Source organism: Pteropus medius, unplaced genomic scaffold, assembly GCF_902729225.1.
Source record: "Pteropus medius unplaced genomic scaffold, Ma_sr-lr_union100, whole genome shotgun sequence".
In the NCBI taxonomy this organism is placed as follows: Eukaryota; Metazoa; Chordata; class Mammalia; order Chiroptera; family Pteropodidae; genus Pteropus; species Pteropus medius.
The window spans coordinates 6740528-6753375 of record NW_024350319.1 but is presented as its reverse complement, the minus strand read 5'-3'; positions in this window follow the sequence as shown (position 1 = coordinate 6753375).

The following is a 12848-nucleotide window of genomic DNA, read 5'->3' as shown; positions in this document are numbered from 1 at the left end:
TGCAATGTGTTTAGCCAGTTTATCTCTTGTCTGTATGACATACATAGAAGCAGTCATACTTAGTATAACAGAAACAGTCATACATAGTTTTGAGGATACAGGCTTCAATGCAACTTTCAAAACAGTCCCTTAATGAATATGAAGTTATTCAGTGATAGCTGACATGATGTAACATGGCTTATCCAAGTGTACTAAGATATTTAGAGAAGCAAGAGGAAATTATAATCTCCAGAGAGAAAGAAAAGAAAAAAATATATATATGGACGTATATATAGAGATGTATATATCTCTCATATGTATATATCTCTCTTATAAAGCTATAAATTTGCCATAACAAAAAATCCCATACTTGGACTGTCTGCAAAGTATTATACAATAATTGAGCAGAAAATAAAATGTTATAAAGCTAACTTTATATTTTCTAATATCTAAAATTGTTAACAGAGGGAATGAATGCCAAAGCTTTTGCAATAATCCTACAACTATAAGCAAATTCATGGGCATCATCAGGAAATTTGAGACAATCAGACTATATCTCAATTGCCGTTCTTTTTTTCTCATCATGTCTTATTCCTCAAATCAAATCTCATGAATAATTCGGGAGTCAGATTTAATACAATCCCAATTTCTAATGTTTAGGACATTAAAGTATGTCTGATGTCTAGCCTGTCTTTACCCAGACTAATAAAACAAGGGCACTTAACCATTTTTATTCACATTTTCTTATTTGTTTTTTAAATAGATTACATTATGTGTTACATTATAAGCAGAAGTTTGGAAATGTCAAACTATTTATTTCTGTGCCCTCAAATTTAGAAATCAGATATATCTGAAATAAATTAAAATACATTTTATTTTCCTTAGACTTTGTTTTGTTACTAATTTAACTATAAAGAAATTAAATGTAAAATGAGAAAATTAATATATGCATATTATATTAATCAGGCTGTAGGTAGAAAGCATAAACCATCCCAGTTTTTTCAATGAATATAATTTAACATAAATAATTGTTAACTAGAGATTGAAGAACTGAAATAGCAAACTGGGAACAATACTGTGGTGTCACCAGGTAGTAACTGCAGAAATCAGCACCAGCCCTTCGTCTAGGAGAACTAAAGGAAGAGTTCTCAATTATTAAAATTTAGAGGCTTAGAGGAGGGCATCCTTGTAGTTGAAACTCAGACTTTTGAGAAAGAGGGCTGGGACTGGTGTCTCTGAGATCAGAGAGATTCCCTGTAGGTCTGGCATGCAGACTTCTGAGGAATATACGTCTGCCAGTTGGTAATGATGTCCCTAGGAGCCTTCAAGCCTGGTTTGGTAAGTATTAGAGGTGGAAATGTAAGCTGGAATCAACTACCACTGTGAATAAATGTTGGTGGATGTTACAGGAACAGAAAGCATGTAGGAATCACATAACCAGAGGAAAGCCTTCTTTCCACTTGTGTGTGGTCTCTGTCTTATGCCCTTCACTGACAGAATCTAATAGGAAGACCAGCTGACAAAGCAGAAATAAAGTCTGCCTGTCTCAGATTCTGAGTTGCAAATATGATTTTTAGAAAGATGACTTCGAAGCTGAAAAAGCAGGGGATATTGTGACCATTATGCCAATATTCAACAACTTAGATGAAATGGGAAAATTCTTTGAAAGACATAACTATCAAAGCTCACTCAAAATGAGCAGGTAATCTGAATAGCCCTTTATGTACTGAGGAAATTAAATTTGTAACATATAACTTTCCCACAAAGAACACTCCAAAGTGAGAAAACTTCACTGGTAAATTCCACCAAATATTTAAAGTATAAAAAAGCACTTCAACACTATCTCTTCCAGAAAATAAAAAAGGAAGACATTCTTCCCAATACATTCCCTAAGGCCAGCATCATTCTTACATCGAACAAGAAAATAACTTTAAAAGAAAACTTCAGGCCTACATCTGTCATGAATGTAGAAACAAATATTCTTAACAAATGTTAGCAAATGAAAGTCAAAAATATGCAAAAAAAGATAATACATGATGGCCAAGTGAGTTTAACCAAAGTTAGTTTAACATTCAAAAATAAGTCAATGCAATTCTCTAGAATTAACAACTAAAAAAGAATAAACATAGGATTAGCTAAATGGACAGAGAAAAGGCATTTGACAAAATCCAACATTCATTCCTGTTAAAAACCCTGCAAATCAGGCATAGTAGGGTATACCCTTAACCTGATGAAGGATATCTATGAAAAATCATGTAGCTAACATATTTAATGGTAAGAGACTGAATGCTCTTACTCTAAGATTAGGAATGAGACAGCAATGTCCACGCTCACTAATTTTTTAACATTCTGCTAGGAGTGTCCAACCAGTGTCATATGTAAAGAAAAAGGAACTGTAAGTTATAAGTTTGAAAAAAGATGCAAAATATTCTTTTTCATAGATACCATGTTTTTCCTTATATAAAGTGCAATGGGGTATACGAAAGTAAAAGCTATGGATCTAATATGTAAGTTTATCAAGTTTGTAGGACACAAGATCAATATACAAAAGTGAATTGCACTTTTATGTCCTGAAAATTAAAAATTGGAAATTAAAATTTAAACTCGTAATCTCCGTATTGTTCAAAAGTCAACTGTAACTTGTTCATTGGCTGGGAGACTCAATATGGTTAAGACATCAATTCTCTCCATTTCATCTATAGTTTCACTGTGTTCCAATCAAAATTTCCACAATCTTTTATTTTTGTAGAAATTGACAAGCTGATTCTAAAATTAATATAGTAATGTAAAGAATAGTCAAAACAACTTTCAAAAGAATGAAGTTGGTTGCAGAAAACTAGACTACTTTAAAGCTACAATTATCAACAGCATGAAACTAGCAACAAAATCAACAGGTAGATCAAGTAAATAAAATAGAGAGTCCAGAGATAGTGTATCTCATAAACTGACATCTGATTTTGATAAAGTTGCAAAGATAATTCAGTGAAAAAATAATCTTTTTTATCTAGTTTTGTTAGAACAACTGGATATTCATATGCTAAATTAACAAACAAAAATTTTTGATTCATTTCTTGCTCCATCCTAAAAAAAAAATCAAAAGAAGTTATAGTTCTAAATATAAAACTCAGAGTATAAGGAGTTCTTTCTGGCCTTTTTAAAGCAAAGATGTCTTAGATATAACACCAAAGTGTAATTAAAAAAAAATGTTTGAAAAATTGGACTTCATAAAATTCTAAGCTTTTGCTCTTCTAAAGACACTGTTGAGAGAATAAAAAGAGCCATAGACTTGAAGAAAATATTTATAAATTATAAATCTGATAAAGGACTTATTTCCAGAATATGTAAAGAACTCTTAAAATTCATTAACAAGTAAATGAGTAAACTGATTATAAGAATGGAACAAACTATTTGACTAGAGAATTCATCAAAGAGACTTGTCTAGAGGAAACAATGATTTTTGAAAAAACTATAATAAAAGAGGTACATACATCACATTTAAGAACTACATATTCGGCTCCAAAGAAAATGTTGAGAAAAATATAACTTGCAACAACTAGACAAATGAAAAGTATTTGGGGGATAAAACAGTAAAGATAATATATTTCTAATAAGTTGAAAAGTCACTATGGTATATACACCATACAAGTTCAAAGAGAGTTTTCTCTAGTTTGTAAGTTATTAAAGTACATCCTATTTATACAAGATAAACATTTTGTGATGATGATGGTGATTATAATGAGTTCATAGTTAATTTTCAAGGAAAAAGAAAATGTCTTAATGCTTCTCTTTTGAGTGTTCTGAAAGTATCAATATGTCTAAAAGATAATTCATGTGTAGTAGACTCTAAATGCTCTAAGATAATTATTCTTCACATCATTTACTTATCCCTGGATCAGAATCACATGGGGTGCTTACTTAAACTCCAGATTTATCAGCTCCACCTAAAATCTTCCCCTCTTATCTAGCAGGGTATTTATCTTGTTTTGTTTGGTATTCTCAACCACAACACCTATGTCTGCCACAAAGTCGATGATGTTCAACAAATATATGTTTATTGACTGAACAAATCCTCTTCCAATTACAGCTCAAAATTTTATTTTTACAATGGGAATTCAATTTAACCAAGAATTGTATTCCAGGAAATTCTTATGTACCATCATTGAAAGTAGAGTTTATAGTAGAGATATATCGGGATCTAAGAAGAAACTGACTCTAAGAGTTTTAGATGCTGTGATAGCCCACCTTAGATGGCAAGTAGGTATCCATCCAAAGACAACCATTAGAATATTATAAAACTTATAACAACAGAAATTGAATACAAAAAGTTTGAATATAAAATTTTTTCTGATTAAAATTATGTTTATAATTACTTTTTTCTGCACATTCTCACTTAATGAATACCTAAATATTTGTAAGGTTCTTTATGGTCAAAGAGAGAATCCCAAGTACATTGTGAATCTCAGTGAATAACTTAGTCTAGTCAACCCTCTGCATGTGAAGTCCTGAGTATTTGCTAATTAAAGAGAGCATGGTTATTTGCATTTAAAAATCTGTCTTATTATAACAGTCATGAGGACCCATAGATTCCAAGTTATATTACATAAATGCAATATAAATTACTTATATTTTATATAAATGACATGATATAGTACTCTTTTCTGTTTTTCTTTCAGGCATTACAATTAATAGAAATTCATCTATGCTATTACATCATTCAGTGGTTCATTTCTTATAATTGCTGAGTAGATTTTGTTGTATGAATATGCAAAAATTTTTTAATTAACTTATCCTTCGATATTCTATTTTCCAAATTCTGACTAACCCAAAGAAAGCTTCTGTAAATGTTATGTACAAGTCTTTGTTTGAACATATGATTTCTTATCTTGTGAGTTAAATACCCAGGAATAGGATGACTGGGTCCAATGGTAGATTTACCTTTAATTATATAAGAAACTGTCACACTCTGTTTGTACAATAATATAAATGGTATAGTATATAAACAAATGTACCATTTATATTCCCAGAAGGAATAAATGAGGTCCAGTACCTCCAAATATTCACCAGTGTTTGGTTTTAAGGAATGAATATTCATGTCCCCCTCCCCCAATTTTTATATTGAAACCCTCTTTTTCAACATTATAGTATTAGAAGGTGAGACATTTGGAAGGTAAGAAGGTCATAAGGGTGAAGCCCTCATGAATAGAATTAGTGCCCTTATAAAAGAGGCCCCAGAGAGCTTCCTTGCCCACTTTCTACCATGTGAGGATACAAAAAGATATTAGTAGTCTGCAACCCAGAAGAGGCCTCTCACCAGAACCTTACCATGCTGGCACCCTGATATCAGATTTCCAGTGTCCAGAACTGTGAGAAATAAATTTCTATTGTTCATATATCATTAGTGTACTTTATTATAGCAGCCTAGATTGCTAATTGTAAATTTAATTAGCATTTCCTTAATGATTAATATTTGGAGCATCTTTTTATGTGCTTATTTGTATATTGATTCATTTGTCTTAAATGTGAAATGTCATATATATTCACAAAAAATTATTTTATTTCTCATTTAAAAAGAAGATAAAACCTGGTTGTCCAAATTATATTTTTCTACTTACTCCATGGCAAGGACACACATGAAAAAGAAAAAGCTACTATTCATACAAGTGATGTGTTCTTTTCCCTGCCCCTCCTTTATTCTCCCCGAGCCCATCACACACATGCTAGGATATACACCTCTTCAATCACTCTGTAACCAGTCTGTCACTTTGAAAGCTCAACGTCGCTCCCCTGCTTTGCAGTGCTATTTACACCCTGCCTAAGTCAATATGGAATCACGCAGTCCACAACGCAGTATCCCTTACATCTGTTAAAAGAACAAAAGAAAACAGGACTGCACATCTTAGGAAAGACTTAAGGTAAGGTCAAAATCATTCAAAATCACTTGCACGTTCTTTTTGTTAAATTTCTGTTTGAACACACAAAACCAAGTGGATCCAAGAGGTGGAAAAGCTTCCTGTTCACCCCCAAACTGTGTCATATTTGAGAGTGGACAAAATACGTTTCCTGTTTTACTATGAGCATATAGAGAAAGATTTGCAGACAAGAGGTTGAACACCACCAAATGCAAAGCTTTTTTAAAAACAGTACTTAATACTATGTTTATCTATTAAGTGAAACAATTACTGACAAAGGCAGACATCTGGTGTTGTCAGCTATCTGAAAAACATTATTTAAAACATTATATTTCTGTGTAGAGAATTTAAATGAACATTAAAATAAGTGGCTAGGGATACACAAACACAATTTGTAAATAGTTTTGAATTTTGGTGAATGAAACAAGAAGTAGGCATTACTTTTTTACTGAAACATCATTTACATGGTTAATAAATATTTTTTTCCAAAATAATTTTGAGAAGATAGAGTCTAGCCAAATTAAGCAGGTCCATAGGCTGTCTACTTTAACTAAATAAGTAATTTTCCTTTCAATCTTCTTGTTTTGTTTGAGTTGGTGTAGAATTCCTATTTATAAGTCCCAGAGGATGGATCCTCTCTCCAAATTTGGTCATCTGTATTTGCAGGTCTTTTAAATCCACAATTTGTGAAGCTTCTTAGACATGACAGTATGACTGCCTTTATGCATTTATTACTTTGACTAGGTCATTATTGCCAGGAGAAAACAATTTGTACAGAGCTTAGTAAGTTAGTAAAAAAATACTGAATTATTTTTTAAGATTGAAATACTTGATTCTCTAATCTGTTAGTTCTAATCTTTTTGTGGGGACAATGCATTACCCTGAATATTTGATTAATGCTCTGGTTATCCTCCATAAGAAAAATCTATGTATCACATATATTGAATGTTGATGTAATTTCAGGATATTTGCAGAACCCTGGGTCCATGGAACACAGGTTAACTAGTCCCAGAACTGCAACATCCAGGCATATAAATTATGCTCTATAAATGGGCACACAGATGTGTATGGAGATGGCGAAATATGTGTGTGGGGGGAGTGGTGCAGGGAAATAAAACTAAAATCTAGCCTGCACTCAGCTCATCAACTCTTATGAGGGTGAAAATGTTTATAGTAAAAAATCTAATTTCTAGTTCATACAAAATCACAGTATGTCCTACCAGATGTCAGATCTACCTCTATAATAAATCTTGTTAATCAGTAGCTTCCATATAGTCACATTAGTTCAAAATTATATATTGTTCCAGACAAGATTTCAAGTTATATAAACAGCCTTGATAGTCAAAGCAGTCATGACTTTCTTCGGAGTCAGTTTCATGTAAATTTTAGTCCTGTATTACAGCAGAGTACATAGTATATTGTAGTTAATAGTAAATCTCCATTGGATTAAACTATGTGTGTGTGTGATGTAATATTAATGCATTTCAAACAAAAGTTATACTTCTTTTTTGAAATCCAGATCTCTTTTCCATAATATCTGTTACTCCTGTTTATCTAACAATATAATTATATATTTTTATTCTAGATCTAGAGTTCTCTGTATCTTGAATAAAGAAATATAAATAAGAATTTTTAACTTATACATTCAACATATTTGCATTAATTCCAAAAACATTGAAATTATCTATTTGTATTTCTCTCCTAGTTTTCAAAATATTATAATTATAATTTGCAATATTACAGTATATAGATTAAGTTTATTTATTTCTACACAAACAAATTTTACCTAGTTCCATTTGAGTAGGTCCATGAGATATCGGGTAATGGAAATGAAATATGAAAATAATTACTACCGAGGAAGTTTTGCATTCATACTGCACAATATAACTGTCCATCGATGTCATTCTCTTGCTACTGATCAAAGAAAACTTCAGAAAATTCGAAAATATTGAACTAACTTTTTTTTATAAAAAATGCACTATGTTGCTTATTTCTGGGCTTAAAAATATCTCAGTAAATCAATTTGTACCCAAATATTAATTGATTCCATATATATGTATACATGTGAGAATTAAAATGAAAAACAGACTTCAAGTAAAGAATAAAAGGCAAATACAATGAAAAGAAAATGATATCTACATGGGAACTATTTAGAATTCACACCCATTTTAATAAAATCAGTATATTGTCTATTTCTATAAAGATATTGTGCTATACAATTTTAGATGAGATAACAATATATGCAACTATAGCATTTATTTATCTCTTCTTTACACTGCCATCCTCCTCCCAACTACAAGTGTCTTTTAAAATTAAATCCTGTCTTCTCTTCATAATTTCTTTTAATAGGTATTTGTTGATTTTGCTGCCCAGCCTGTATTAACTCTATGTTCAGACATATTATCCTGAATATTTTCTGAAAATGTATTTCTTCCCCACTCTATACTTAACACGTGCTTTGAGGGGGACTCTATTCCTAGCAGAGTATATGACCTGCACTCATTCTGGCCACATTTATTGGTTTAGGAAGGGTACATAGCACAATTTGTGTTGCTAACACACTATAAATACATATATACATTTTTAACTTTAATATTTAACTTAAAACTAAATAAACATTCATTCATCAATGAGCTTATATTCGACAAATGCACTACCAAATTACCTTCTTGCATATTATTCTCCAAATACACCGACTATGTTGTTATTTATTTTTTTAAAAGTGGAGAAGCAAAGGTTATTATAAATTCATCTGACTACACAATTCTGTTGTTATTAGATTGCAGTCATGTACCCAGTTTGTTGATACTTCCCTGTATCCTCACTGATTCTGTGCTTGGAAATGTAAATCTCTTCAGTCAATGAGATGGTAGTAAAATGGCAAAAGCATGCTTGAAAAGTGTTTGTACCTTGGAGATTGTTTTCTTGCTACTCTTGAAAATTTGCCCCTATGACAGTAAATGGGCTAGCCTGTCATAAATTATCATAAATTTACTGGTTTAAGATGATAGAAATTCTCTTATAAATTTTGGAAGCCAGAAGTCCAAAATAAGTTTTATTGCTCTGAAATCAAGGTCTTGGCAAGACTGCAGTACTCCTGAGACTCTAGGAAAAAATCTGTTTCTTGATTCTTCCAGGTTCTGGTGGCCATATCACTACAATCTCTGCCTTTGCGGTCACATTGCTCCTCCTCTTCTGTATGAGATTTCCTTCTATGCTAAAAAATTTAGGTTTGCATTTAGGGCTCACCCAGATAATCCACAATAGTCTCCCACCTCAAGTTCCTTAACATAATCACTCATATGGAGTGTTTGTTGCATAAAGTAACATTCGCTGGCTCCAGAAAGCAGAATGTCAGCATCTTTGGGGTCCATTTTACACTTTATTGCAGCATCCTTCTCTAATTGTTGACCTCAAAGAAAAGGTTTTCAAGTATTTACTATTTATATAATATTTAAAATACCATTTTTATAATTATAAGGTTTCCTTCTATTTCAAATCTTGAGATGGTTTTTATCTGAATAGATTGTGAATTTTATCAAATAATTTTTCTCTCCTATTCAGACAATTCTCTTTCAATCTATTTTTGTGCTGAGTAAAATTGATTCATTTTCTAACATTAAGCCACCCTAGCATTTGTGGAAAAACACCAATGAGTCAGGATGTATTTTCTTTAATATATTTTTAGATTTGATTTTCTAATATTTTATCTTGGAGTTTTTATTTTTGTGTGTGTGAGAGATTAGTTTATAATTTTCCTTTCTTATAATGTTTGGAAATTTTGGGCATCAGTGTCTTGATGTTCATATTTAAAAGGACTAGAAGTTTTTTCACTTTGTCTTTTGGAAGAATTTGCATGAGATTTATATGATTCTTTTATCCTAAAATATTTGTAAGTTTTCATATGTAAAACCAATATGGAAAATTTTCTCTGTGAAAATCACTTTGATAAACTTAATAACAGTATAGACAAAGAACTTTCAAATACTCAAAATTTTTATTGCTTTTTGTATCTGTTTTGCTGAATCCAATTTTTCAAAAAAATGTATTTTTATCTAAAATGTCAAGTTTAATATCACATATTTGTTTTAAGATGTTCTAATTATCTTTTTAACTCTATATGTTTGCAATTTATGCTTTTCCTTTTTTTTCCTTGTCAAATAACCAATGTTAGCTATATAAAGTTTAAAGCATATGTTCTATTTCCTTGACTTTTACTCTTATCTTTATTATTTGATTACTTTTATTTTCTTTAGAATCAGTTGCATTTTTTTAATATCACATGGAGCTAGAAGCTTAGATCTTTTAGTTTCAAACATCTTTTTTTTTAAATTTTTAATTCATACACTGAAAGCTAAACATTTCCCTCGAAGCACTGCTCTGACTGCATCTTATAAGTCTGAAGTGGAATTACCTTATTACCATTCACTTGAAAGTAACTCTAATGTATATTGTGAATTGTTGTCCAATTGTTGTTTTCACATTATTGATTTTAGCATATCTTATTTAGAAAATCAATCAATTTATATTAACTATCATTACATAGTTTATGTTTGTCATTTTATTTGGGTTTTTTTTATTTTTTTTTAATTTAAAAAACCTGCTCTATACTTTTATCCTTAGATTTCTTACATTATTTTGGATTTTCTAAATATTTTGTTTTATTATAATTTTCCTTCTATGAAATTGTTTATACATTCTATTATTTTAATGATTAAGTAAGGATGAGAACTTGAATCCTCAATATAAGGTTTAGTAAAAATAGTATTAATCAGTGTTCAGATAACATCAGCCATTAAGAAGACCTTGAATCTAATTTTCTCTCTGTATTTTATTTTTGACATGATTCTTAAAATAGTCACTATAAATATATCAACTTCACAAGAAATTATTATGTAATCAATATTCATTTATAGTCATTACCTGCATTTTTATCTACTCCTTCACTCTTCATCTTTACTCAAATGTCATATTTCTATTTGAGTTCACTATTTTCCCATACTCTAGCATTTTTTTTAATTCTGGTGAGTTAACAGCAGTTTCTGTTTATGTTTTTCTAAATATATCTTTATTTAATCTTCTTTTTCTTAATTGTTTCTTTTTTTATGTATAGAATTCTATTTTGATAGTTCCCCTCCTCATCCAGCACTTTAAGGGTATCATCTCGTTGTTTAGTTACTTTCATAATTTGTGTTGAAATGATAGGTATAATTGTTATTTTTCTTAAAGGAATATAATGTGTCCTTTTTCCTCTGGCTGCTTTTAAGATGCTGTCTTTATCTTTGGGTTTCATCAATTTTGATATGAGGTATAAAAATACATCTGTTTTGATTTACATTGTATTTATTCTGCTTTTATTTCACTGAACTTTAATAGCAACCTGATATTTTTTACCAACTTTGGTATTTTATCTGACAATTTTCAAATACAACTGCAGCTCCATTTTTTCTCTTCTTTATTTCTGGCACTCAAATTACACATATTTAAAACTTTTAAAAGTCTCTTCCACATGTCCCTTTTTCTCTTCTCTAATTTTTTTCATATTTTCTTTCTAGTTTTAATTGAAAATATGCAACAACTTTATAAAACATAACTACATTGAATAATGTAAATCAACTGAGTGTGAATACGTATAATACATATAATTCCAACCTATATATCAAGTTCTAACCTTTTATCTTTAATAAAATATTGTATATCCTACTATATTTAAAACTTTTTTATTGAAACAATACATTATCCCTTCAAATAATTAATGATTTCTAAAGGCCAGGTCAATGCAATGCTGGTATAAAGCACCCAGATAGTGTTTAGTTTAAGTGAAAATTTTAATCTAGCACTGAGGAAGAGAGTCAGAGAAGCAAGATCCTATACCACCTCTGTAGATTTAGACAATTGTTTAAATCTGAATTACCATCATTGATTTTAAAAGCAAAATATTTGTGCACTTAGTCAAGATGAAAAAAACAACATATGCTCTGGTTGTGTCCTTTCATTTCATAGGGTGCAGATATATGTTGTGCAAATAAACCTCAAAGAACAGGACACTATATTTTGTGCCATAGTTTTTCTATTACTCCAATACATTTCATATTATACTATGAGAATCAATTTCAAAGTATCAGAGCCCTGATTAAAAACAAACAAACAACAAAAAAAAACCTCAACAAGTTGCTTTTCTTTTGTTTTCCATAATGAGCTATAATTTGAGTTGACATTTTTTAAGGCTTATATTTCAAAGTTCTCTGATACTTTTAATTTAATTAGTAAGTCCAAGCTTCTTATTTTTTCCCTTCTCATAAACTAATCAAGTCCATTCAAATCTTCCACCAACATCCACATAAATGTAACTGTAAAGAATCTGAGGAACACAATTACAAATAGAATAATATTAACAAAATTTAAGAACTGTCCAGTGGTAAAAAGGACAATGGGACTGAATTGATAAACCACCATTGGCCTATCCAAACTTCACCTCAATGAACAAAGGAATCTCACCCACCTGGATGAGAGAAATAATTCTGTGCATATCTCCTGAAGCATACCCATAGTGTCAGAGATCCAGGCTCTATACCTAATAAAAACTCTCTTGCACAATGACAGATGGTGCTTTTTGTAGTATTTCTTCTACCTTTCTACTGCAAGTTAATAACTGCAGATCCCAGAAATAAAAATAATAAAGAACAGGGAATGGATACACTGTACTCCCCAGAGTTAAAGTGCTATAAATAGAAAAAAAGACTCTAATAATGCAAGAGATTGCTCTTCGCCTGGTCATTGTTAAATGAACAAGAGAGCTAGGAAACGGAGATATGAATACTGATAGATAACATCTACTAGAGCTATGCAATTACTACAGATCTAAAAATAGATTGCTTATGCATACAGACAAGCTGTCCATCATTAAAAAAGACAAGTTTCTTTTCAGACTTGCAAGAAATCAGCCACTGAACTGCTAAA